Raw genomic sequence first — 26376 nt, 5'->3', positions numbered from 1 at the left:
AAGAGAGCCACAAAAAGTATTCATGGTCCTGAGAAAATGCCATCCAGTGAGAGACTTAAAGAGCTCAGTTTGTTTAGCTTGTCAAGAGAGATTGAGGCAACGTGATTACAGCATCTAAGGACCTTGTTGAGGAGAAGATACCAGGCTCTTTAATCTAGCAGAGAAAAGCAGATCAAGAACTAAGAGCTGGAAAGTCAAGCCAGACAAATTCAAAATGGAAATAAGGCAAAAGTGTTTAATAGTGAAGGTGACTAACCATTGGAACAAATTACCAGAGGAGGAAATGGCAGATTCTCAGTCTCTGCAAATCTACAAATCAAGACTGGATGACCTTCTAGAAGATATGCTTTAGTCAAATACAAGTTTTTGGGCTCAGTAAAGGGTTAACTTGGTGAAATGTAAATAGCCTGTGATGTAATAATCCCTCCTAACATTAAACTCTATGAAGCAGCAGACTATTCACATGAGCAACATTAAACACATCTGTGTTTGCCGGACCAGGTTCTAAGTGTCTCATCCTTTTTTGAATCCTACCATGTTCTTTGCTTCCATTTTGTGGCAGTATGTTCCACAGGCTCATTATGCGTTCTGTAAACATTTGTTATTAGTTGGGGGAAAGCTGACTGCTGCAGAGGAGCATGTGGATTGGACACAGACTTCTCTTAGGGGAGAGTCTAATGATAGAGAATCTCCAGGTTATAGTCAGGAGCAGAGGACGGAAGAGGATAATGTAAGGGCCGGATCAGATGATAAACAGTCACAAAAAAGAATCTGGCACATCAGAAAAGGGCAGACAAATAAACAGGGACAAGTTTTTAAAGTGCTTGTACACAAATGCTAGAAGTCTAAACAATAAGATGGGTGAACTAGAGTGCCTTGTGATAAAGGAGGATATTGATATAATAGGCATCACAGAAACCTGGTGGACTGAGAGCAATCAATGGGACACAATCATTCCGGGGTACAAAATATATTGGAAGGACAGAACAGGTCATGCAGGGGGGAGGAGTGGCACTATATGTGAAAGAAAATGTAGATTCAAATGAAGTAAAAATCTTAAGCGAATCCACATGTTCCATAGAATCTCTATGGATAGAAATTTCATGCTCTAATAAAAATATAACATTAGGGATCTATTATCGACCACCTGACCAGGACAGAAATAGTGATGATGAAATGCTAAGGGAAATTAGAGAGGCTATCAAAATTAAGAACCCAAAAATAGTGGGGGATTTCAATTATCCCCATATTGACTGGGAACATTTCACTTCAGGACAAAATGCAGAGATAAAATTTCTCAATACTTTAAATGACTGCTTCATGGAGCAGATGGCACGGGAACCCACAAGGGGAGAGGCAACTCTAGATTTAATCCTGAGAGGAGCGCAGGAGCTGGTCCAAGAGCTAACTATAGCAGGACCGCTTGGAAATAGTGACCATAAAACAATAGCATTCAACATCTCTGTGGTGGGAAGAACACCTCAGCAGCCCAACACTTTTTAAAGACACCATAATAGAGGCCCAACTTCAATGTATACCCCAAATTAAGAAACACAGTAAAAGAACTAAACGAGTGCCACCGTGGCTTAACAACCATGTAAAAGAAGCAGTGACAGATAAAAAGACTTCCTTTAAAAAGTGGAAGTCAAATCCTAGTGAGGCAAATAGAAAGGAGCACAAACACTGCCAACTTAAGTGCAAGAGTGTAATAAGAAAAGCCAAAGAGGAGTTTGAAGAACGGCTAGCCAAAAACTCCAAAGGTAATAACAATGTTTTTTTAAGTACATCAGAAGCAGGAAGCCTGCTAAACAACCAGTGGGGCCCCTTGACGATCAAAATACAAAAGGAGCGCTTAAAGACGATAAAGTCATTGCGGAGAAACTAAATGGATTCTTTGCTTCAGTTTTCACGGCTGAGGATGTTAGGGAGATTCCCAAACCTGAGCTGGCTTGAACAGTCACAGATTGAAGTGTCACTAGAGGAGGTTTTGGAATTAATTGATAAACTAAATATTAACAAGTCACCAGGACCAGATGACATTCACCCAAGAGTTCTGAAAGAACTCAAATGTGAAGCTGTGGAATTATTAACTAAGGTTTGTAACCTGTCCTTTAAATTGGCTTCAGAACCCAATGACTGGAAGTTAGATAATGTAACGCCAATATTTTAAAAGGGCTCTAGAGGTGATCCCGGCAATTACAGACCGGTAAGTCTAACGTCGGTACCGGGCAAATCAGTCGAAACAATAGTTAAAAATAAAATTGTCAGACACATAGGAAAACAAACTGTTGAGCAATAGTCAACATGGTTTCTGTAAAGGGAAATCGTGTCCTACTAATCTATTAGAGTTCTTTGAAGGGGGTCAACAAACATGTGGACAAGGGAGATCCAGTGGACATAGTGTACTTAGATTTCCAGAAAGCCTTTGACAAGGTCTCTCACCGAAGGCTCTTACGTAAATTAAGCTGTCATGGGATTAAAGGGAAGTTCCTTTCATGGATTGAGAACTGTAGGAATTAATGGTAAATTCTCAGAATGGAGAGGGGTAACTAGTGGTGTTCCCCAAGGGTCAGTTCTAGGACCAATCCTATTCAATTTATTCATAAATGATCTGGAGAAAGGGGTAAAATGTGAGGTGGCAAAGTTTGCAGATGACACTAAACTGCTCAAGATAGTTAAGACCAAAGCAGATTGTGAAGAACTTCAAAAAGATCTCACAAAACTAAGTGATTGGGCAACAAAATGGCAAATGAAATTTAATGTGGATAAATGTAAAGTAATGCACATTGGAAAAAATAACCCCAACTATACATACAATATGATGGGGGCTAATTTAGCTACAACGAGTCAGGAAAAAGATCTTGGAGTCATTGTGGATAGTTCTCTGAAGATGTCCACACAGTGTGCAGAGGTGGTCAAAAAAGCAAACAGGATGTTAGGAATCATTAAAAAGGGGATAGAGAACAAGACTGAGAATATAGTATTGCCCTTATATAAATCCATGGTATACCCACATCTCGAATACAGTGTACAGTTGTGGTCTCCTCACCTCAAAAAAAGATATTCTAGCACTAGAAAAAGGTTCAGAAAAGGACAACTAAAATGATTAGGAGTTTGGAGAGGGTCCCATACGAGGAAAGATTAAAGAGGCTAGGACTCTTCAGCTTGGAAAAGAGGAGACTAAGGGGGGATATGATAGAGGTATATAAAATCATGAGTGATGTTGAGAAAATGGATAAGGAAAAGTTATTTACTTATTCCCATAATACAAGAACTAGGGGTCACCAAATGAAATTAATAGGCAGCAGGTTTAAAACAAATAAAAGGAAGTTCTTCTTCATGCAGCGCACAGTCAACTTGTGGAACTCCTTACCTGAGAAGGTTGTGAAGGCTAGGACTATAACAATGTTTAAAAGGGAACTGGATAAATTCATGGTGGTTAAGTCCATAAATGGCTATTAGCCAGGATGGGTAAGAATGGTGTCCCTAGCCTCTGTTCGTCAGAGGATGGAGATGGATGGCAGGAGAGAGATCACTTGATCAATGCCTGTTAGGTTCACTCCCTCTGGGGCACCTGGCATTGGCCACTGTCGGTAGACAGATACTGGGCTAGATGGACCTTTGGTCTGACCCGGTACGGCCGTTCTTATGTTCTAGTTTTCTTGATACACGAATCCTGAATTTCCTAAAATTAGATTCCTAAAAACTGCATGCTCCTCAGTCAAGCTCAGTGGAAGAGCTTTTCTTTGCCCCTACAAGAGTTACTTGTGATGCTTTCTCCCACAGTAGACATTTCCACAAAGAATGAACTGTATCAAAAATTCACCATACCTATATGGAGTTCAATACAGATACACTGTGTCCATGTAAAGATAAAGTTAGCTCTTTTTATGACAGTACTGGGAAAAATCTCTTAAAGCAGACAAGGCACTAAAAATTGTTACCTATTTACTAAGGCCCGATCAATTCAGCAAAACAATTACTGCTGAAGTCACTGGGACTTAAGAATGCTTTGCTGAATCAGGGCCTATATATAAAGTATTTTCTCAAGAGAGCAGGTGAGTCTAAGGCAAGGGTCAGCAACCTTTCAGAAGTGGTGTGCCGAGTCTTCATTTATTCACTCTAAAATAAGGTTTCGCGTGCCAGTAATACATTTTAATGTTTTTAGAAGGTCTCTTTCTATAAGTCTATAATATATAACTAAACTATTGTTGTATGTAAAGTAAATAAGGTTTTTAAAATGTTTAAGAAGCTTCATTTAAAATTAAATTAAAATGCAGAGGCTCCCCGGATCGGTGGCCAGGACCTGGACAGTGTGAGTGCCACTGAAAATCAGCTCAAGTGCCGCCTTCGGCACGCATGCCTTAGGTTCCCTACCTCTAGTCTAAGGAATGTCTCATCAATATTCAAAACTGAAAATTAAAATAATAATTTAAAACATATGCACAAGAAGGCAGAGTTAAGGTTCATCAGCATCCAACTGTATATATCCTTACTAGTTACTATAGTACTGCATTTACTAGGGACTGCTGCATGGAAATATAGCATATATAGTCTTGAGATGAGGAAACGTGTGAAAGAATGAAGCCAAAAGAAGTATTCTCTAAGTTTTGTTATGAATTAGTATTTTGACCAAGTTTGTAACACACATTATTCAGTACTTGGTTTATTTTTAGTACAGTGAATTCAGTACATTTCATTATCAGGGATAGAGCAACTACAATTTTTCAAAGACAGGTAGACATTTGTACAGTAAAGTTTTCTACTTTATTGTAACAGGTTTTAGAGCGGTAGCCGTGTTAGTTTTTGCTGATCGAAACTACTAGGACTCCTTGTGGCACCTTGGAGACTAACAACTTTATTTGGGCATAAGCTTTTGCAGGCTAAACCCAACGTCATCAGATACATGGAGTGGAAAATACAGTAGAGAGGTATAAATACACAACATATGAAAAGATGGGAGTTGCCAATAGAAGAGAGATTCTTAAGTGTATCAAGATGGCTTGCACATCAATCGAAATGGAAACGCAACAAAGATAGTCGCCTACACAAAACTCAGGGTCTACTGACCATGTTGAGTTTGCAAGACATGTAACTAAAGGAGACTTTCCAGAGCCCTGGGCGACAGGAGTATTTCAGTGGGGATCCCAGCAGGATAGGAATCGTTCACTGCCCTAGGCCGCTCAGCGAAACTCAGCCGAGGAGAAGAATCACACTCGCCCAGCACAAGGCTGGCGGAGGCGCAGGGGGCTACTCGGGGGGACGTGTCGCTGCCGAGCAGCTCGGGCCCCGCTCGCCCGCTCCTACCCCACGCGGGCCGAGTCCGGCGCAGCCCGGGCTGAGGGCTGGATGGGGACCGGGGCGGGACCAGGCCCCGCGTGGGCGAGCCCCGCCGCAGGGATGCTGCAGTGGCGGCCCCGCTTGAGCAATAGGACGGGGAGGGCCCGGGGGAGCCGCAGCGGCCCCGATGGTGGTGGTGGTGGTGGGGGGATTGAGAGGATTCTGTGCCCGGCAGAGCCGCCCCCGCGGGGCCCCCACTCACCACGAGCCCCGGGCAGGGGCAGCAGCAGCAGCAGCGCCAGGAGCCCCCGGGCGCCGGGCGGGCAGCGCGGAGCCGAGACCATGGCGGGGCCGGCGGGAGGCGTCGCGGGGCGAAGGCGAAGGCGGAGGAGCAGACCCAGGATGATGCAGCGTCAGCAATGCACCCGCAGCGTCTGACTGAGGACCTCGGGGGGGCGGGGCTAATATAGGAGGGGCGGGGCCTGCAGGCTGCGGGTTCAGCCCAGCGATCGGCGCCCGCCCGGTCCCGGGCTCCAGCCCGTGCCGCCGCCAGCAGCCCCCGCCGCTCCCCGGGCAGACACCTCCCGGCTCTGTCCCTGGGCGGCCCGGCGCCCCTTCCCCCCGTCCCGGCGCTAGGGCCCAGGAGCCACGGGGACAAGCGCTAGACGCCAACACCCCCACCTCGGGCCGCTTTGTTTTCGTAGCGGAGGAATCCGGCAGCCCGGCCGAAATGCTGTTTGTTTGAACAAATATTTGCTGGCGTGGGCAGCCTGGTCACGGGCTATTTAATCCCGTACATACATTGGCGCCGCACCTCGAGCCTGTGGTTGGCCAATGCAAGGAAACGGGTAGCTAAGGTTTTTTTTAATATAAACAAGCTACTTCCGCCTTTGCTTCTAGCGAATTCGACGCCCAGGATACAACAACAGGGCGCTAGTGGAAGAAAGAAAACGCCCCGGGTGGTGGTGATTGAATCAGCACTGACGCATTTTCCCCAACATCTCGTGTCTGTCATGGAGGAATCAGGCTCTGATCTCAGCGCTGTGGCGCATTCCTAAGTGCTGTGTTTGCTGCTGATCCCACACCAGGGGCTAAATCAGTGGTTCTCAGACTTTTGTATTGGTGACTCCCTTTCACACAGCAAGCCTCTGAGTGCAACTCCCCTTATACATTAAAAACACAGTTCTTTACATTTAACACTATTATAAATGCTGGAGGCAAAGCGGGGTTTGGAGGCTGACAGCTCACAACCCTCATGTAATGACCTCTCGACTCCCTGAGGGATTATGACTGAGAACCCCTGGGCTAAATCTGAAAATCATGCCTCAGTCTTTAATTGGGCAAGAATCATTGACTGTATAAAGAAGGATTGAGTGAAAAACACATGTAAACCATACACTTCCTGGGTGTGGTGTTCTCACCCATCTGGTAGCACTGAGACCAGTTAGAGAGAGATCACTGAGGCTGTTCTACAGACTTAGTTAAGAAGCATCTGGCTTTTAGCTCATGCAGTAGAAGCTTGTGCATTAGTAAGCTCCACAGATCCCAGGTTCAATCCTGCCTACCAGGGCTGGCTCCATGCACCAGCTTATCAAGCAGGTGCTTGGGGCGGCAACTCCGGAGCGGGGCAGCACTTTCAGGTATTCCGCGGCAATTCGGCAGAGGGTCCCTCACTCCTGCTTGGAGTGAAGGTCCTCCCATTGAATTGCTGCAGATCGCGATCAGGGCTTTTGGGAGGGGGGGCTGCTTGGGGCGGCAAAACCCCTGGAGCCGGCCCTGCTGCCTACCAACAATCGGAGTCTGTTGGTGTTACACAAAGACAGGAAGATTTGCCCCCAAAGTGTTTATTTTACTGGGTCTCTGCAAATGGAAAACACATTGTCACTGAGAACATGATATTTATGTCATCCACATGTGGGTTAGGTGCTTGTCTAAGGGTACGTCCTAACGATCACCTAACGATCGATTTTAGACGCAATATATCGATCCCCGAACGCGCTCCCATCGACTCCAGAACTCCACGGGAGCGAGCGGCGGTAGCGGAGTCAACACAGGGAGCCGCGGACGTCGATCCCGCGCCATGAGGACCCGAGGTAAATGGATCTAAGATACTTCGACTTCAGCTATGATCGATATCCCCCCTAGTGTAGACCAGCCCCAAGATGCAGCAGCCGTCTGCTGCCAGAGGCTTGAGCCTGTGCCTGCTGTTGCTTTCAGTGGGGCTCCATGAACTGCAGGGTCTTCTCACACAGTACAGTTTGCAGGAATTGTGGTCACATTTGTTTTATGTTTTAAATAAAAAAACCCATCATATTTCATGTCTCCTTTCCGCTGAACTCAGGGGTCATTACTAGTGGTGAGCTGGAGCCGGTTCCCACCGGTTCGCGGGACATGGTTGTTAAATTTAAAAGCCCTTTTTGAACCGGTTGTCCCTCGAAAAGAGCTTTTAAATTTAACAAAAGCCACAGCAGCTCCCTGCCCTTCCCCCGGCCCCAGCTCACCTCACTCCGCCTCTGCCTCCTCCCCTGAACGCTCCCCCAGCTTCTCTTCTCCCTCCCCGGCTTCCCGTGAATCAGCTGTTCATGCGGGAAGCCTAGGAGGGCTGAGAAGGAAGCAGCGGCTTCACGCAGGTGAGCTGGGGCAGCGGGGCGGGGATGCGAAGAGGGCTCTAGGCGCCGCACGGCTCCGGCCTGGCCCCCGACCCCGGGCGGCGCGGTTCTGGCCCGGTCCCGACCTCAGCCAGCTGGGCGGAGCGGCACCAGCCCGGCCCCGACCGCAGCCGGCCGGGTGGCGCGGTTCCAGCCCGGCAGTGTGGCTCCGGCCTGGCCCCTGGGCCCGGCCAACCGGGAGGCACGGCTCCAGCCCGGCCTCGGTCCCGGCCAGCTGGGCGCACCAACTCCGGCCCCAGCCGAGCGCCCCGGCTCCAGTCTCAGCCCCGGTCAGGTGGCCCGGCCCCCACCTCCAGGCAGCGTAGTAAGGGGGCAGGGAGCAGAGAAGGGGTGTTGGATAAAGGGCAGGGGAGTTGGGGGGGTGGATTAATGTTGGGGCGGTCAGAGGGCAGGGAACGGGGCATTGAATGGGTACAAGGGTCCTGGGGGGGGCAGTCAGGAAGGAGCAGGGGTTGGATGGGGCGGTGGGGGGCAGGGGTTCCAGGGGCAGTCAGGTTACAGAAAGAAGGGGTGGTTGGATGGGGCAGGGGTCCTGGGGGGCATCAGGAATGAGAGGAAGGGTTGGATGGGGCGGCAGGGGGCAGTCAGGGGACAGGGAAGGGGGGTGGATGGGGCAGGGGTCCCGGGGGGGGCTGTCAAGGAATGTGGGGGGTTGGATGGGGCAGGAGTCCTGGCGGAGGTGGGGGGGCATGACCCCCTCGTGGGGTGCGGAGGAGGGAACCGGTTGTTAATTTTTTGGCAGCTCATCACTGGTCATTACTGTGATCTGGCCACAAAGGCTAGCCAGATTTAGTCAGGCAAACCATAACCTGGTAAGTGTGAAATAAGGGGAAATGGTGTCTGTTCACAGTTAGGGCACCTGTTCCGTTTATTTCTAACTCACAGAGGGAGCTGCTGGTGACCCCTGTATGAGGGTGGCGATGTCTTTCTATTACAAAAGTGTTTTGTGAAGTTAGATTTTCTCAATCATCGCCATTGTTTGCAGCAGCCCTTTGAAATTCAGCAGGCAGAAAGCGCTCAGGGTAGAGTCGTGCCTTTTTTTGTGCCCCCTCCCAGGCAATTCCATTCAGGATTGGCTGAGATATCAACTTAAAAAAATAATCATCAGTTCCCTTCGCTCACTTGCATCTCAAGAAAAATGTTTGCAGCCTGCCAAAAAAACCCTCCACAAATCTCTTAAGTCCTACTCTAGGCCACGACGATAGCAGCAAGACGCTTCACTAGGAATGCCAGGGAGCTGCAATAGGGTTGTGGCAAACACTGGGTCTGGGGCCCCAACCAGCCCCCATAGATGGCACATGGGCTGTGGTAGAGCATCTGCCACTCTGGGGGCACCACACGAGGCAGGAGTAGGCATAAGTGAGGAAGCCAGGCCTGGGCTCTTCCCTAATTCAGCTGTAAGGCCTCGCCAGTTCTGGAGTGAGGAAACACTGGCTACAGATTTATGTAATTAGCTACCACTAGCACTACAGAGCTATCTGTGCTCAAGTGTCAGACACTGCTAGTTCATATCCTGCTGATGAGATGGATAAGGGGTTGTTATAGTTGTACGCAATAAAATTAAAAAAAAATACTAGGAAATTGTATACAGTAAGAAGTCCTGCAGCATATAGGGACTGCAAGGGGAGTGGGGTTGTCTGCACAGGAATTCCCCCAGTGCAGGGAAAGTATATGCTGGCATATGCAGCCCGAAAGCTGCCTCTCATGCGGCCCCTGGTGTAGGTACTGCCAAAGGCATGAAGAGAAGTGGCCAGAGCACTTAATGCTTTGGAATTCTTGGCTGCAAGGAAACTCATTGGCAGTGGCAAAGCTGCTGAGGGTTACGTAGGGGTTGTGACTATTCCAGGAACAGGTGGAACCTGTGTGGGTGCATAGTGCTCGAACATACACAGAAGGCAGCACAGGCCCTCACAGCCTGGAATTGGAGAGGTATAAAGGGGGCTTAAAGCCCCGATGTCCTGGTCAGTGCCTTGTGTGCCTCTTGTGAGCGGCAGCACCGAGTCTTGCTCCTATATTTCAGTTGCAGCACTTCCTGTCAGGGAAGGGGTGAACTGTTAGTGGTCATGACAAGGCATTTCTGTTCCGCCTCTGAACATTCACTTTCTACATTAGTGGCTCTCAATCGTTCCAGACTACTGTACCCCTTTCAGGAGTCTGATTTTGTCATACATATCCCCAAGTTTTACCTCCCTTAACTACTGGCTTACAAAATCAGACAATTAATATAAGGCTGTCACTGCACACTATTACTGAAAAGTTGCTGACTTTCTCATGTTTACCATATAATTGTAAAATAAATCAATTAGAATATAAATATTTTATTTACATATCAATGTATGGTATACAGAGCAATATAAACAAGTCATTGTCTGTATGAAATTTTAGTTTGTACCGACTGCGCTAGTGCTTTTTATGCAGCCTGTTGTAAAATTAGGCAACTATCTAGATGAGTTCATGTACCCCCTGGAAGACCTTTGCATACTCTCAGGGATATGCATACCCCTGGTTGAGAACCACTGTTCTACATCATCTAAGAGTAAACATACATTGAGGTGCCAAAGTAGCTTTTAGTTTTCCACAAAGGTATGTACACAGTCTGCTCCCTCCCCTCTCACACATTCCTGTCCTGAGCCTTAAAATAACACAGCCAAGTTCATGAAAGAGAATTCCATGCATAAAATATTCACCAGTCAGTCATTTTGAGCACGAGGTAGTTGATACTTTTTCTTTATATTTCTAGTTAGTTTTAATAAGGAACTTGGAATTCCATCGGCATTGAGGGCGTTCGGGGTCAGACTCTCAGGGATTGTCTAGAAAGTTGTGCCAATTTAACTATATCAGCACAGAGAGTTCCATAGTGCGGACTCAGTTATATCAATACAAAGCTGCTTATAGCAGTATAGCAAATCTCGTAAGGGAAGAGAATACATTATGCCACTATAACAGCATCCATATTAGAGCTTTTACCAGTGTAATTATTCTGCTAAAACATCACACATCTAATGGAAATAGATATACCAGTCAAACTTTGGACCAAGCTGTAGTGCAATGTACACCTAGGGATTGGTGATGAAGCCAGTTGTCCTGAGTGCCAGTTTCCAGGCAATTTCCCGCCTACCTTCTCCTTAAATTTGTATCTTTGGCCTTCACATAAAAATACATATTCCCAAAGCCACCATATAAGAGGGAGATACTTGGACCATAATGGCCTTAGTTTATTGACCACTGGGGCAGACTGCAGGCTCTTTCCCCCTATTTAGAAGAAGTTCTGGGACTGTTGTCAGAGTTCCAACCTTCTTAACATTTGTTTTTGCCACTGCATAGCAAAGAAACACCTGGAAGCAGGAGAGAAATTCATCTTAGTTCACTGCACTCCCCCTAGCTGCAGTCTAGTGCACAGGACCAAAATTTAGTTGTTTAAAACAAACACATGGATGGGCCCCTGGTCTGCCCCATTTGTGGGGAGCCCTGTTGGGAGCAGAGATGTTGTGTGAGGGCCAGGGGAATAGGTGGGGATATGGAGGAACCAGGGTGGGGAGCAGGTATATTCCTTCATTGATGTCTCCCCTGCTCTAGGGGGAGAGCTGCCTCTGTCTGACAAAGCCTGTGTTATGAATGCCAGGATCTTCTGCAGAAGTAGCTCTGTGGTATCTCATCTGGCCAGTTCACACGCTAATAGGAAGTGAGGGTGGGGGAAGGACTGCAGCTGTAGTTGATGCCATAGCGCTGATCTCAGCTCTGAGCAGTGAGGATCTCCTTCCTCTGACAGCGATCCCGTGAGAGTCTGGCTAAGCAGAACTGAGTCAACTTCTGACACATCATGTTACAAAAATCCCTCCACACTAGTAAAGATACTTATCTGCAAGAGGAAAGGAGAGAACTTTCTGTTCTGTAAGCACCTAGCGATTAGATGAGAGCATAGGGCTAGAACTCAGCATCACTTTTAAATAGTTAATGAGACAGTTTCCTATTGCTAAATGAAACTCAATGCCACTTGCAGTCACAAAAAAGGGTGTAAATAACATTTTAAATCTGATAAGACACATAATAAAGTGTTTGATTATAAACACTCCCTCTTAGCAGCAGTGTGAGTCATTTCCTGAACATATTTTAAGATCTACAAAGATAGTTTTGACAACTAACATATAAAAAGGTTGTAGGCACTAAACCACTGGGGAACTTCTCAGGAGGACACTTTCGATCTTACTGCTTACTTCTTATAAGAAAGTGCTAGTGGATTGCAAGGAAACAAATGTTATTTCTTATTCTCATATTGAGAGAATTTTTAGCAATTCAGTAGTGAGTATTCTGAGCATCTTTCGAACCATATCTAAATTCACATTACTTTTAATTTTCTCTTAGGGGAGACACACTAGATATCAAGCTTGTGGTAAGAATACACATTGTGGAGCAGGTAACAAAAGTTGGCTTTTTTCTGTAGTATCACTTCAAATTTACTCTTCATCTACAGATTTTTTTTTAAGAAAGGTCACATGAAAGCCAAAACTATAACTGGGTTCAAAAAAGAATGAGATAAGTTCATGGAGGATAGCCAAGATGGCTAGGGATACAACCCCATGCTCTCAGAGTCTCTACTCTGATTGCCAGAAGCTGGGACTGGCTGACAGGGGATGATGGGTCACTTGATAACTGTCCTGTTCTGTTCATTCCCTTTAAAGCACCTGGCTAGACGGACCATTGGTCTCACCCAGGATGGATGTTTTTATGAAGAATCTATGACATTCCACCTAGTGTCTGGCATCTTTACATTTGTGTTTAAAGAGTAATACGCACTCCATGATAGAAACTTGCAAGTAGGGATCTGAAGAGTCTCTCTTACTGTCTACCGTTAAAGCCACAACTCACAATCCAAACCATGCCACGCTCTGATGGTGACTATGTTCTTTAAGGGGAAACATTTAGCACCATGGAGAGGCCAAATAAGGAACCAGGTGCATGTTCAAAAGAGCAAGTAATTTTCATGCTGCCAACTGCCTTGCTTGCTTCAGAAGCCATTTTCAAGAGCAAGAGCAATGATCCACCTCCGGTCTTTATGCTTTACTCAAACGCAGTGGATTCCTACTACAAGTCCAGCTCAATAGAGGAAAGAAGTTGTAGTGAAAGTAACAGCAGTTACTTGAGCGGGTTCCATTTTCACTATAGAAATTTCAGTACAAATGTATGACATTTATCTCCTAACTTGTCCATGATTTTCTTCCAATGTCTGTTAATTTGTAAGCCGTAGCCAGCAGCCAGCATCAGTCATTTATACTGCAAAAGGAAGATAAACAATTAAAATCAAAATGGTTATATACTTTAGTCTTACATCTTTCTTACTTTAGACTTCAAAGTGTTCATTTAGACTAAACTTTTCATTGGTTGTACTTTTCAGTATTGTCAGGAACAAATACTAGTTCTTGTATTATGTGTAACTGCATAGAACAAGAAACATTTAAAACTTATTTCAGATTAAAGCAAAAGGTATGGCATTTTTTCTCTGTGCAAAATCTTAGAAAAAGCAGGACAAAACATGCTTTCTGGATGTCACAGGGCTAGGGTTAATTTGTCAGCAGAGGTAGTAACTGCAAGGGACAAACAACAAAAGGTGACTGATGACAAGTGTTGATAATTACACAAGCTAACTAATGGAGAACTAGGCTAACCATGAATCTGCTCTTCTCCCCACTGTAAAATAAAGCTGAGCTGGAACATTTCTCTAGAAGTTCTGCTCTTCACCAGGAATGGACACCTACATAGATGTATATAGACAACATTTTTATAGTGGAATATTAGTTTCTTCAGTGTCTAGTCACATTGAATATTCTTATTTAACAATGGACCATGTGAATGCTACGTAAAATACTGTATAGTCCTTATGAAGTCCACATGAGCTTCTTTATGATATATACTAAACTCAATTAAGCAATTACTTTAGTTCACATACCTGTTTTAAAGCATCAAGAACTGTAACAACACACTCAGAGCGCCATATAATCCATTTGAGGAACTAGCACATGCAATGCTGCCTCCTTATAGATGAAATCTTGTATTTACTTATCTTTCTGGTTTTATATATTTATTTTTCACCCAAAGAACAACATATGATTTTCTCCTTCATTCTTAATAGGGGACTATGGAAGGCTACTGGGAGCACATCACACCTGTCCTCTGCTCTCCATACTGGCTCAAAAGCAGCAGAAGCTTGACTTGAAAAGCTGGGGGGCTGACATTTGGGTGGGTGGGTGGGGTTTATCAAGGAGTCCAAGGCTCAGAGGGTTCGTCTACACAGGGATACAGGGCTTCTAGCATGGCCGTGGCTGGCCCATGTCAGCTGACTCAGGCTTGGGGGGCTCAGGCTGCAGTCCAAGCTCTAGGACCTTCCCTTTCCCAGGGCCTCAGCCAGAGCCCAAACATCTACACAGCAATTTTTCAGCTCCAGAGCTTGAGCCCTGCGAGCCCCAGTCAGCTGACCCAGGCCAGCCACCGGGTTTTTTATTCCTGTGTAGACATTCCCAGAGAGAGAGCCTGGGCAGCAGGGCAGGCACTCACCTTGGCATGGCAGGCTAAGGAAATGGTCAGGGCAGTGTCCCTGGTCCTGATTCCCTACCCTGGGCATCCTGAGCTACCGCTCGCCCAGCTCCCAGTCTCCTGCTCTGGAGAGGAAATGCCGGCCCCATTCACAATGATGCGGCTTCACCCAGCCCAGTTCCATTCCCTGCCTCCAGGTACGTCCTCTGCCCAGTGGGCGGGGACACAGGTAGAGCAAAGCCTAGGCTGCCCAATTTCACACTCTCCCCAGGCACTGAGGAAGTATTGTCTGGAGAGGGAGAGGTCATAGATCAGCCCCTGCAATATTTCCACTGCAGAGGTGCGAGCCCCCACTGGCCCTCCACTTCTGTCATCCCCCAGTACTGCTTTCCCATAGAATACTGGATCACATTCAAGGTTTCTGTCCTTATCTTCAAGGCACTCCGTGGCCTGAGCCCAGGATATCTACAGCACTGTCTAAGGCCCCAGGACAACTACGCTCCTCTCTACAATAAATATCAAGCTCCTTTGCATGGGAGACGTAACTTTCTCTGGGGCCGGGCTGAGACTGTGCAATGAACATCCCCAGAAATGACACAAACCTTATCAACTTCCACTCCAAGGGAAAGATGCATTTCTTTGACCTGCCGTCTCTAACAGATACATAACAAAATGCATGTTAAAAAGCCACCACGTACGCTCCCCGCCCTCCACCGAAAACCTACTGGACTCGTTTCTTCCCTCGGGGAAGAGGATCAGAGAATAAAAACCACATGATAGATGTTAGTCACGATGCTTAATACGCTAGCGGAAGGTGCTCAGATACGACATTGATAAGCAGGGTATAAGAATCTATAACATAACAGAAGTAATGAAATGGAAATAATATTTATATTAGACAAATATCTGTTTTCAACATACTGCATTTAACAGACAAAGCACACAAAGTGTTCAAGTTTGTTGTGGTTGCAGAAAAACATAGACATGCAGTGTTTTAGTAGATAATCAAATAATATTACATCAAATATTTTTGCATGCAGTGTAGTTGTAGCTCTCTTAGTCCCAGGATATTAGAGGGACAAGGTGGGGGAGGTAATATCTTTTATTGAACCAACTTCTGTTGGTGAGAGACAAGCTTTCAAGTCCCACAGAGCTCACCCACCTTCTCTCTCCAATGAAATGTTTTTGTTCATGACATGGAAGAAAAAAGAAGAAATAACCCATAGAAGTAATTTATATTCTCAATTTGTATTTAATATTGTAAACTTCTACTCTACTTTCTCAGATGACATTTATTCAGAAGACTACCACACCACCTGCATACTTTTGGGTACAAGAAAATATTTTTCTATAAAATATATATACACCTTTGAAGATCAAATTACATTTTGTTTCACTCACCTTGAAATCATGTTGTTGTAATTTGATACTTTGTGGAATCCGGATTTACACTGTAAGAACTGAATAGCAAGAAAGGAGAGAACATTTGCTGAATAAAATATGTTCACATAATAAGCAACTTGAATTTAAAGAAGTTTTTTTTTTGAAAGATGGAGCCTTTTTATAAAACTAGAACTGTTTAAAGAAAAAATTTGAGGTTGAATATTAGGAAAATATTTTGATTGTAAGATGTACTAACCAGTGGAATTCTCTACCAAGTGCAGTGGTAGAAGCATTACCGTTCTGGAATTTTACAGCTAGCAAGGACAAGATACTTAAAACATTGTTTCCTTCTGTAAAATGCTTCTCAAAATAAAACAAACCATATTTGCAAAATCTTATGTCCCTTATACTTTCCAGAACCTAAAAAATTCTCACAGGGATTATGTTTTAACAATACAGAAAAACTATTCAGCATCAGGCATTTAATTTTTAGGTGTATGTGTGTACCCTTTATAATTGTCCTTCACCAAGAGGAGTAAGTGTTGTACAAATAAATTTCACAAAACAAGCAATATTTTTGCATGGGAACGAGGTCTCTTAGTCATAATGTTATTCCCACACAGAGTCACTTTTGTATAAGTATAATTTATCTTGTAGACTCAACAGCTCAATGAAAGCAAGAACAGATTAGTATTTAATTTTATTTTTTGTCTGATGAGCATATATTTTGCTACTTATATTTTGCCAGCAATATACAAACAAGGCTGCAGGAACTACATTTAGGTTGGTTCTCTTTCAATATTGTTCACAGTGAAATTCTAGCACCCACTAGATTTCATAGCATGGAAGAAATTGCACATGACAACATGATGCATGTGAGTCAACAAAACTGGACAACTTCTACTACAACAAAAGCTCATTTTTGCTGGGTGAGTATCTTCACTGATGAACTGCCAACACTGGATATTATATTTAAATGACAATGCAAACTGGGCTGCTGAATATAAAGCTTATCTTAACCAAGCTACCCGCTTGATGATCATGACAAAACGGAACAGGATTGCATGAGCATAAACTTCACTTCAGTGGGATAAAGTCCAATAGTCCACACTATTAAATAAGCCTCCTTAAAAACACTCACTATAACAAAACATTTAGTGAGAAATGAGAAGCAAAGTTGGAAATTCTAGACATCAGACTGGATTTCTGAAGAATTTCGTTCTAAATGTTTAGGAGGACATTGTTTGTAGGTTGCTGCAGTCTATTAGCTTAGTCAGGGCTTGGACATCACTGGCTTTACTTGTATGGATTCCAGGGAGTGTCATACTAGAAATCTCATTCACCACATAAACAATACTGGGCAGGTGCTTTTTAAAATTCAGTTGCAAATCATATTTATGTGGGAAGGAAAATATGCAAACCTTTTCACAACAGTTAATAAGAGATGTGTCACCTTGAAAGAGTAACCAAGTTAATCAGTAAAAGGCAGACATCACAAAATCCAACATGTCAAAAGCAAAATTAATCTTTAATTAAAAATAAAGATTAGATTAAAAATAGACTAGATATTAGGTGTAAGTCAAAGGCATCGCAGTATAAGCAGGGGCGGCTCTAGGAATTTGGCCGCCGCAAGCACGGGGGCATGCTGCGGGGGGCACGCTGCCGGTCGCCGGTCGCGCGGCTCCGGGGGACCTCTTGCAGACGTTCCTGCGGAGGGTGCGCTGGTCCTGCGGCTCAGATGGACCATCCGCAGTCATGCCTGCGGGAGGTCCACCCGAGCCGCGGGACCAGCACACCCTCCGCAGTCATGCCTGCGGGAGGTCCGCTGGTCCCGGGGCTCCGGTGGACCTCCCGCAGGCATGACTGCAGAAGGTCCGCTGGAGCCGCCTGCCACCCTCCCGGCAAAATGCCGCCTCATGTGCGCGCTTGGCGCGCTGCGGTCTGGAGCTGGCCCTGAGTATAAGTGAACTTCAGGGGAATATTATTCAAGTAAATATGTTATAAAGCAAAGCCACTATTTAAAAAGCCTTCACACAATATTATCTGGCAGTGATACAAAGAAAGCCTGTACTGTGAGAACACAACTTCATGAGCACTTCTACACAAACCCCGCTTTGGGTTTTTAATTTGCCATATTGATGTTCTGCAGGTTTGAAGACTGAGATGCCCCTTAGGAGAAACATTCCTGAAGGTGCCCACGTTGGGCCTTAGCCATAGCCACTCCATGTGCAGTATTCCGGCTGAAATAAACTAGAGCGCGGCTACAGGGTTGTGCCCCAATGTGGTGCAACTTAAGGAGCAGACAGGGAAGGGTTAAAGGAAGCAAAAATTTGAAGAAGGAGTTTTGGACCAAACCACAGCAACAAAGAATTTCTAAATCTATCAGAGATATTTGTATTTTCATGGTACCTGGAGCAACCCAACACACATCCATAGCTCTGTCTTTTTTTCGTGACCGCCAGTCTTGTTCTCTTGACCTGCAGTCTTATTCATATCAACTTTTCCTTCTTGTGCATTTAAGACTTATGCACTGATGAAGCACAATGGTCATGTATTGGACCACAGCATCAGCTAGTCCAACAATTTTCAAACTATGGTCCATGGAACATTTTGCAAGCAGTCCATGGAGAGCTAATCGTTACATGATGCCGACTCTCATTCTAGTTTCAAATTGTTAAATCACACTGAAAGAGAGCTCTGGGACTCTGAGAGAGGGCAGGATCCCAGAGCTTGGACCCAGTCTGAGCCTGAATGTCTACACAGCAATTTTCAGTCCCACAGCCCTAGCCCTGCGAGCCCATATCAGCTGAGCTGGGCCAGTCGCGGCTGTGTTGAGGTTCTTTTATTCCAGACCAATTAAACATCATTCCTTCAGTGCTGCATTTTCAGAGCACCATATATGTAACTTTTCCTGACATCCAGGTACATGCAAGAAAAGACAAACCCTGCTGAGTAAATCTCAGAAGGAAATACCTGTTAATGCAGTAAGGAAATGCCATGAAGATAAATTGAAAATTAGTAAAGAATTTAAAAAATATCTTTGGCTAGCTTACCGTATTTCCTTTTGGTATGTTCTAATAGAAATAAAAACCACAACAAGAACAACTTGAAAAAAAAAATAAAAACAGCAATCAGGCAATGAAGTTATATTTTATTTAACATTTTGGTAAACACAGCTAGCAAACTTCACAGATAAGTAGTATGGAAAAGCCCCTCTTGTATCCCAGATCAAAAATCATGAGAAGCCCTTAATTATATAGAAAATAGTTCGGATGTTGGATCATCCAATTATTCACATCTTTGATGTATCAATACACTGCTGAACGTTTAGATATTTAACCCATTCAGAATAATGTTTAATACTCAGTCTACTTTACATTCAAGATGTTCAAGCTTTACATCATCTGTTTCCCTTCAAGTGCCTCCAAGCTGTTTAAGGATTTTTCTTAACCAAATCGTCATAGGATGTATTTTTATGTCCAAGGTTTAGTTTGGCTTATTTAATTTCTTCCTTGACTGATGAAATATTTAAAAACAATAAATAAAAATTAGAAAATAAATCCATCCGCACTTGTCAGATTCTATCAATCTTGAACTTGCAAATGAAAACTTCTAATCAGATTGGGCTAGTAAAAAATACATTTAAATTCGGCTATTGAGATTTCAGCACAGTTTTCCCTGTTTAGCACACAGGGATTGTTGCATCTTGGAACCATTCAACAGGAATACAGACTGCACAGTAGTTTGGGTTTGCATATTCTCAGTTCACATGGATCAGGAAAACTGCTAGAAACTTGCTTGTAACAACCACCTCTAGCATGGCTGTGCTCTAAGCACATACGGACCCTACCTGCTGCTTGACAAAGCTGCTCTATGGCTCCAATTTAACAAGTCACTTAAACACAAACTTAAAGCACCTTAATTCTGATTGACTTCAGTGGGATTTATACATACGCTTAAATGCTTTGATGAATGGAGGCCTATACAGTGAAAAAACTGTTCAGAAAGGTGAAGCTACTACAGCCTTTGTGGGAATTCTTTGGGAAAGGGTTGCACGTGTGTTCACAATTTGCTAGCATGATGACTAAACACCCAGGCTCTGGTAAGTGGAGCCCTTTGCACTGCAGACCGACTAACTGAATGGTGGGAACTTCATTTATATAAGTAACAACTTTCTTAGTCTAGCATCGTGGGAATATCAAATCCAACCTAGGAAGGGGTTGCGTAGATCTTCTGACAATTACCCTTCCTGGCTTCTATCCTTTCCATTGTGGGTGAGCAGACAAATACCCAGTTCTAAGTGTGGAGGAAGTATTCTCACCTAAGACAGAACTACAGAAGTGAAACTTTTCTTGAGGGAGCAGCGGGGAATGAGATTCTTCACTCCCCTTCTGTTCCCCAACATTGTGCACACAAAATTAAGACTGAATCACAGCAGGTTTCTTAGCTCAGGAAAATACTGTGAATAAATTACAAGCCTACAGACAGAGAAAATAACTAAGAGTATTAATACAGGCGTCTCTCCAGGGAACGGCAGTGCAATCTCAATCATGGGCATAAATTTTACATGGTTCCATAGGGCAAAAAGTTAGTCAGTGGCAGAGAAATTCAAGAATCCGAAATCCAAGGACCTTTAGGAGTTAAGCAGGGGGAGAAATTAGCTAGAGGAAGTGCAATACTGAAATAGCCTGGACTGTGGACCTCAAAACACAGTCATAGCTTTAGTGTATCAACTTATTTTTTCAGTATTAAGTTACTTACCATACCAATGCAGATGCCAATGCAGATGCCAGGCCCTAAAGAGAACAAAAATGTGAGCTAAAATATGAAACCATATTCATGTCAATAACCTGCAGGAATTCATCCACAATCCATGCGTATGAAGCCACACTTACTACCCTAGATTATACCAGATATGAATGAAAAAAATAATGGAGTCACATAAAACACCACATTATAAAGTGAATAATCACAAAGAAGAAAAGCTGATTTTCAAGGGATTGCATACATATGTTTCTTCTAATACAGGCAGGAAAACTCATTGCAAAAATGGATGAGCCAATCTCAGTTTAAAGGCTTTCTACAATATAAACCAAGGGATGTTAATTATTCTCCTGCACATGCTTCTAGGCTCTCATTTTCCAAGCCTGCACTGGCCAGCCAAGTGTTTGCCTAAACACTGAGTAAGCACGTGGGCTGTCCAGATGGGGTATCATAATATCCATCCTAGCATGCCGTCATCATCATAGGTTAGTGTCAGGGTACGTCTACATTGCAATTATACACCTGCAGCTGGTCCATGCCTGCTTTCTCAGGCTAAGGGGCTGTTAAATGGTGATGCAGATATTTGGGCTCAGGCCTGTGACCCTCCCAGGGTCCTACAACCCCGGCTTGAGCCTGAGCCCAAATGTCTACACCACAGTTAAACAATCCCTTAGCCCGAGTCCCGGGAGCCCAAATCAGCTGGCACAGGCCAGCCACAGATTTTGAATTGCACTGTAGACATTCTTGGATGTAAAAAGCCTTGTCATCAGGCTTATATAGATCAGGCTAATAATTTCAAATTATTCAAATAGATTGTTTCAAGAGACAGACTTTTGCTGTCCTTACTAGAGTAAGACCATTTAGTATCTTCCATAGCTGCTGGTTAGACATTAAATGGGTAACTCCTTGCCACAGATTGAACAGAACCGCAATCACTTTGGAAAGCAGAAGGGGGAGAAGGACCCACCAAAAGGCTTTGATAACCAAAAGAAATGGTGCAGGAACAATGAGAGGGGTAGGAAAACCAGGAGAGCATGGAGTGTGCACATGAACAACAAGCTCTCTAGCAAGTTTCTAGGCAAGTGCTAAGTGAGCATCATCATATTTGTATCTGTGAATAGCAGAATTATAGACATTAAAAGGACCTTAACACTGTACATTTCATTTTTATTCAAGTGGAAATTTGAACCCAAATTTCTAGACTTTTAGCAAATCCAAGTTCTTCCAATTTACATGAGGAAGTACCAGATACTTCTGCTCCTTCGGGAGGGACAGTTGTGGGTTTGTCCTGGGTAATTATGACTAAGGCAAAAAGAAGAGGGAAAAAAAGCAGCTATGAACATTACATCAGTCTCCCATCACCAGCTGGCCACTCAGAGTCAGGAGCTTCCCAAACTAATATTTAGGAATCTGCATCTTTAGAGAGAAGACACACTTATCCCACTTACATGTTGTCACAGTGAAAGCCCAGTTGGGCTACCCTGCAGACTGCTGCTGGGATCCCATTCCTGTATTCTAGGGGAAGCCTATAGCAACCCCTATATTGAGCTGCCTACCACTTCCCTTTACAAAAGTTCTCTCTCTATCTCTCTTTTTAAAGAGCTCTAACAGTTCTGTGGTTTGAGCAGGGATGTGAAAGGCTCAATGTGGTGCCTCTTTTTGCCACCATGAGTTACAACCTACCAAAATCTGTCATTTCTCTTCAGTTTTACTCATCAAAACTTCCAAAAGGGACTTCTAAAACCCCTGAACGTGCTGTTCTCACTGAGCATTCGCTGCAAGGTGTTGCCATGTGCAGCTCAGAACTATGCATCTCCATCCCTCACAGGAAAATATCCTTTGGCCTAGGAAAAGGTGCACCGTGTTGGGAACCAGGAGATAATGAGTTCAACTCTCATTATTTCTACAGATTGGTGTTAACAATCCTGTGACCTTCAAAACCCAAGTTATCACTGAACAACCCATCCTCCCTGAATGAAAGCTACACAAGCTAGGAAGAGCACCCAGATGTTTAATGTGGCAGACCCAAGTCTCATCCACTTAGCCTAACCGAAAGAATTTGCCAAATCTAAATACTTGGCTAGGCATGTGTACAATGAGGTTATTTGTGTATATATAATCCATTGTTTTAGTGTATTGTGCAGCCTCCTCTAGTGGTTGGTCCATATAACAATTTACTCCTTCTGCCACCTATTATAATTAGTTATTTAACTTGATACAGCTCTATGCTGCAGTACTTTAGATTAAGCAATCCCTTAGCCCAAGTCCCAGGAGCCTGAGTCAGATGGCACGGGCCAGCCACAGACTTGGAATTACACTGCAGACATATTCTTAGATGTAAAAAGCATTGTAATCAGTATTTCAAATTATCCAAATAGATTGTTTCAAGAGACAGACTTTAGCTGTCCTTACTAGAGTAAGGCCATTTAGTATCCATAGCTGCTGGTTAGACATTAAATGGGTAACTCCTTGCCACATACTGAACAGAACCGCAATCACTGATGTCAATGAGTTTTGCATTTAGAAATCAGACTCACGTAAAAGCAATGCACAGACTAAGATTTTTAGGAAAATTCTATGCAAGATTACAATAGTAACAATGAGGGTAAAGAGTGCTCTGAAGCAGTGCCGCCCAGAGGGGGGAAGGCAAAGGGGGCAATTTGCCCCAGGCCCCGGGCTCCGCAGGGGCCCCCAAGAGAACAGCTGAGGCTCCCGCCTCCGCCCCTCTCCTGGAGCCTTAGCGCATTGAGCGGCATCCTCAGACAGTGTCGCAGCCTGTCTCCGGCGGGGCCCCTGAGCCCCGCCCCGCTCCGAGCCACGTGGTGAGGGGGCGGGGCTGGGAGCTCTGGGCTGAGCTCAGCTCCCTCCGCTCGGCGTGGAGCTCCCAGCCCCGCCCCCTTACCATGCGGCTCGGAGCGGGGCGGGGCTCAGGCCCCGCCGGAGACACGCTGCAGCTGTTCAGCGAGGCGCTGAGGCTCCGGGTGAGGCGGGAGCCGGGGGTAAGAGGCTGGGGCCAGGAGGGGGGTTGCTTAAGGGGCAGAGAGCCCTGGGGACAGTCAGGGCACAGAGGTTGGGGGGGTTGGATTGTGGGCATTCCGGGGGTCTGTCAGGACTCAGCGAGGGGGGTGGACAGGGAGCAGGGGTGGGTCCCGTGGTGGTGGTGGGTCTCTGGGGGACGGTGAGGGGGCAAGGAGCAGGATGGGTTGGGGATTCTGAGGGGGGTGTGCAGTTGGGGGCAGGAAGTGGGTGGGGGTCGGATGAGGGCAGGGCCAGGCTGTTTGGGGAGGCACAGCCTTCCCCACCCTAAAGCTCATTCAGCAGTTTGAGGCTTGCAGAAGACTCAAGCTGTTCGCTTTTCCATTAGGGCTACCATCCCTTTCACTTCTCAAATGCCAAATTATAGTCTACATGTAATTTCAGTGCCATAGGGAGATTCATGTCAGGGGAGGGTAGCTTCATTTAAAATTAGCCACTGGGGGGAAGTATCACATGAGAAGAGCAATATCCTTCCCAACCCTACCAAGGGAGACCCCCCCCCTGCATTTCCTGAGGCTTCAGAGGGGTTAATTCAGTGGTTCTCAAACTTCTGTCCTGGTGACCCTTTCACATATCAAACCTCTGATGTGACCCCCCCTTTATAAATTGAAAACACTTTTTTATATATTTAACACTATTATAAATGCTGGAGGCAAAGCAGGGTTTGAGGTGGAGGCTGACAGCTCATGACCCCCAGTAATAACCTCGTGACCCCCAGAGGGGTCCTGACCTCCAGTTTGAGAACCCCTGGATTAATTTAATTTTAGCACCCTGTGTCCATTCACATGCATGTGCTATTTTGAGCATTTCAGTTTTGACAACATAGGCTCATCCCAGATTCTGGAACAAGCTCAAATGCTCAGTTTGTGGAGTATGTACATAAGCTATAGTAAAGAAAAAACCACAGTAACCGTCTCCAGTTTGTGAGGGACCCCATGGAGCCAGTCTCTAGGAAACAGATAAATGCATGGAGATTAAGTCCATTAATGGCTATTAGCCAGGATGGGTAAGGAATGGTGTCCCTAGCCTCTGTTTCTCAGAGAGTGGAGATGGATGGCAGGAGTGAGATCACTTGATCATTACCTGATAGGTTCACTCCCTCTGGGGCACTTGGCATTGGCCATTGTCAGTAGACAGGATACTGGGCAGGATGGCCTTTGGTTTGACCCAGTATGGCTGTTCTTATGTTCTAACCTAAATGAACCCAAAGTTATGGAGACAGATATGAGTCAAGGAAGCCAGTAGAGTATCAGAAACCTGGAAAAATCTCTGCCTGGATGGGCTCAGGTGTTTGGTTACAAGCTGAGGTGGTTCAAAAGTTTTGGATTTTTTTTTAAGCAGATTTTTTTTATTGTTTCTTTAAACAATCAAACACAGCAAGCAGCCACACACTTCTGAAACCTCAAACCATGTTCAGGTTTTGGCAGACTAATTTCAGCTTTTCAATTAAAAAAACAACAAATTTTGAAGGAAAGCAGACATTGTCCATGATTTTTTTTCTGCTTTTTTAAAACCCCTGGTTTTCGATCCAGAAAAAATGTTGATGGAAAATATTTGTCCAACCCTTTTAATGAGCTTTAGTGCCTTTTAGCACTAGCTGATGCTGAGAACCAGTGATACCTTGTAAAGAAGTTTTCTCAAAACTGGGTTTGTGCTGAAATGCGGAAGGTTTATTTTTCCCAGGGGCGCCCATGGGGGAGAGCAAGTGGGGCAATTTGCCGTGGGCCCTGCCAGGGCCCCCAGGAGAATATAGCATTGCAATTTTTTTATAGAAGGGGCCCCCAAAATTTCTTTGCCCCAGGCCCCCTGAATTCTCTGGGTGGCCCTGCTCTGAAGTGGCCTTTCAAGGGCTCTGGAATTACTGAACTTATTTGCCCTTAGGAAATACATCACTGACAAACTTATAGTCTTTAATGTTAAGAATGTTAGTATGATAAATGGCGTGTACATATTCACTTGTACTCATATTATTCATCATATCTTAGGTGGAGGACTCAGGTTTACTGATGGCTTCAGTGGTGGCAGAAGCACAGAGTTTGGGTTCTTTTGTTGTTGTATAAATAAAGCTCAATGAAAAACATTTTAAAAACCAGGCAGGGAACTGGCTAATGGGGAAAAAAGTTAGGAAAAAAAGAAAAAACAGAAAGAAATCTAGCTGATTTAGAAACAAATGTATAGTTGCAGTCTCCCCAAGTTGCTGACTAGAAGGGAATTTTTAGTTTATTTATTTATTTTTGGCAGAAATTCAATGTGATTCCAATCTCATGCACATAATTTAACCACATGGATCAGCAACTTTCTGGGGTTCTTTAGTGTAATAGATTTGAAAAACAATTGAAAGTATGTGGCCATCCCAGTTCTGAAGCTCCCTACAGCCAGGCTTCCCTGCTCCCCACACACATTGCGCTACCCAGTCTAACAGCTCAAGTGTTTTCTCTCTCCTCTCAGTACCTCACCTCCACCTTCAGGCTCAGCAGAGTTGCCAGCTGTGTTCAGGTCAGAACCTGTACAGAAAAGAAAGTTTTATTAAATACTTGAGGTGTTCTCCACACAACTAACTATTTTAAATATCAAAAAGCCAGCAGAGATTCCAGGCATGTAAAGACATCAACACCAACAAACAGACTGGAGTGAAATGTATCTTGCCAAGCACAGGACAAAACACACTGAATTTTAAAGAATCAAAGCCGCAACTGCTCATATTCTCTCCCCAAGA

The 26376-nt window shown here is 44.7% G+C and overlaps 1 long non-coding RNA gene across 1 annotated transcript; it reads right to left on the bottom strand.

Annotated features, from left to right (window-relative positions):
- Window positions 1-13085: 13085 nt before the first annotated feature.
- LOC123369869 lies at window positions 13086-18959 on the bottom strand. Its single transcript, XR_006579167.1, has 3 exons — window positions 18914-18959; window positions 15879-15937; window positions 13086-13220 (listed from the first exon to the last, which is right to left on the bottom strand). It is a non-coding gene; the product is annotated as an uncharacterized LOC123369869 (long non-coding RNA).
- Between the last annotated feature and the right edge of the window lie 7417 nt (window positions 18960-26376).

Source organism: Mauremys mutica, chromosome 4 (genome assembly GCF_020497125.1).
Source record: "Mauremys mutica isolate MM-2020 ecotype Southern chromosome 4, ASM2049712v1, whole genome shotgun sequence".
Classification (NCBI taxonomy): domain Eukaryota; kingdom Metazoa; phylum Chordata; order Testudines; family Geoemydidae; genus Mauremys; species Mauremys mutica.
The sequence above is the reverse complement of the archived record's forward strand: the minus strand, read 5'-3'. Positions and strand labels throughout refer to the sequence as shown.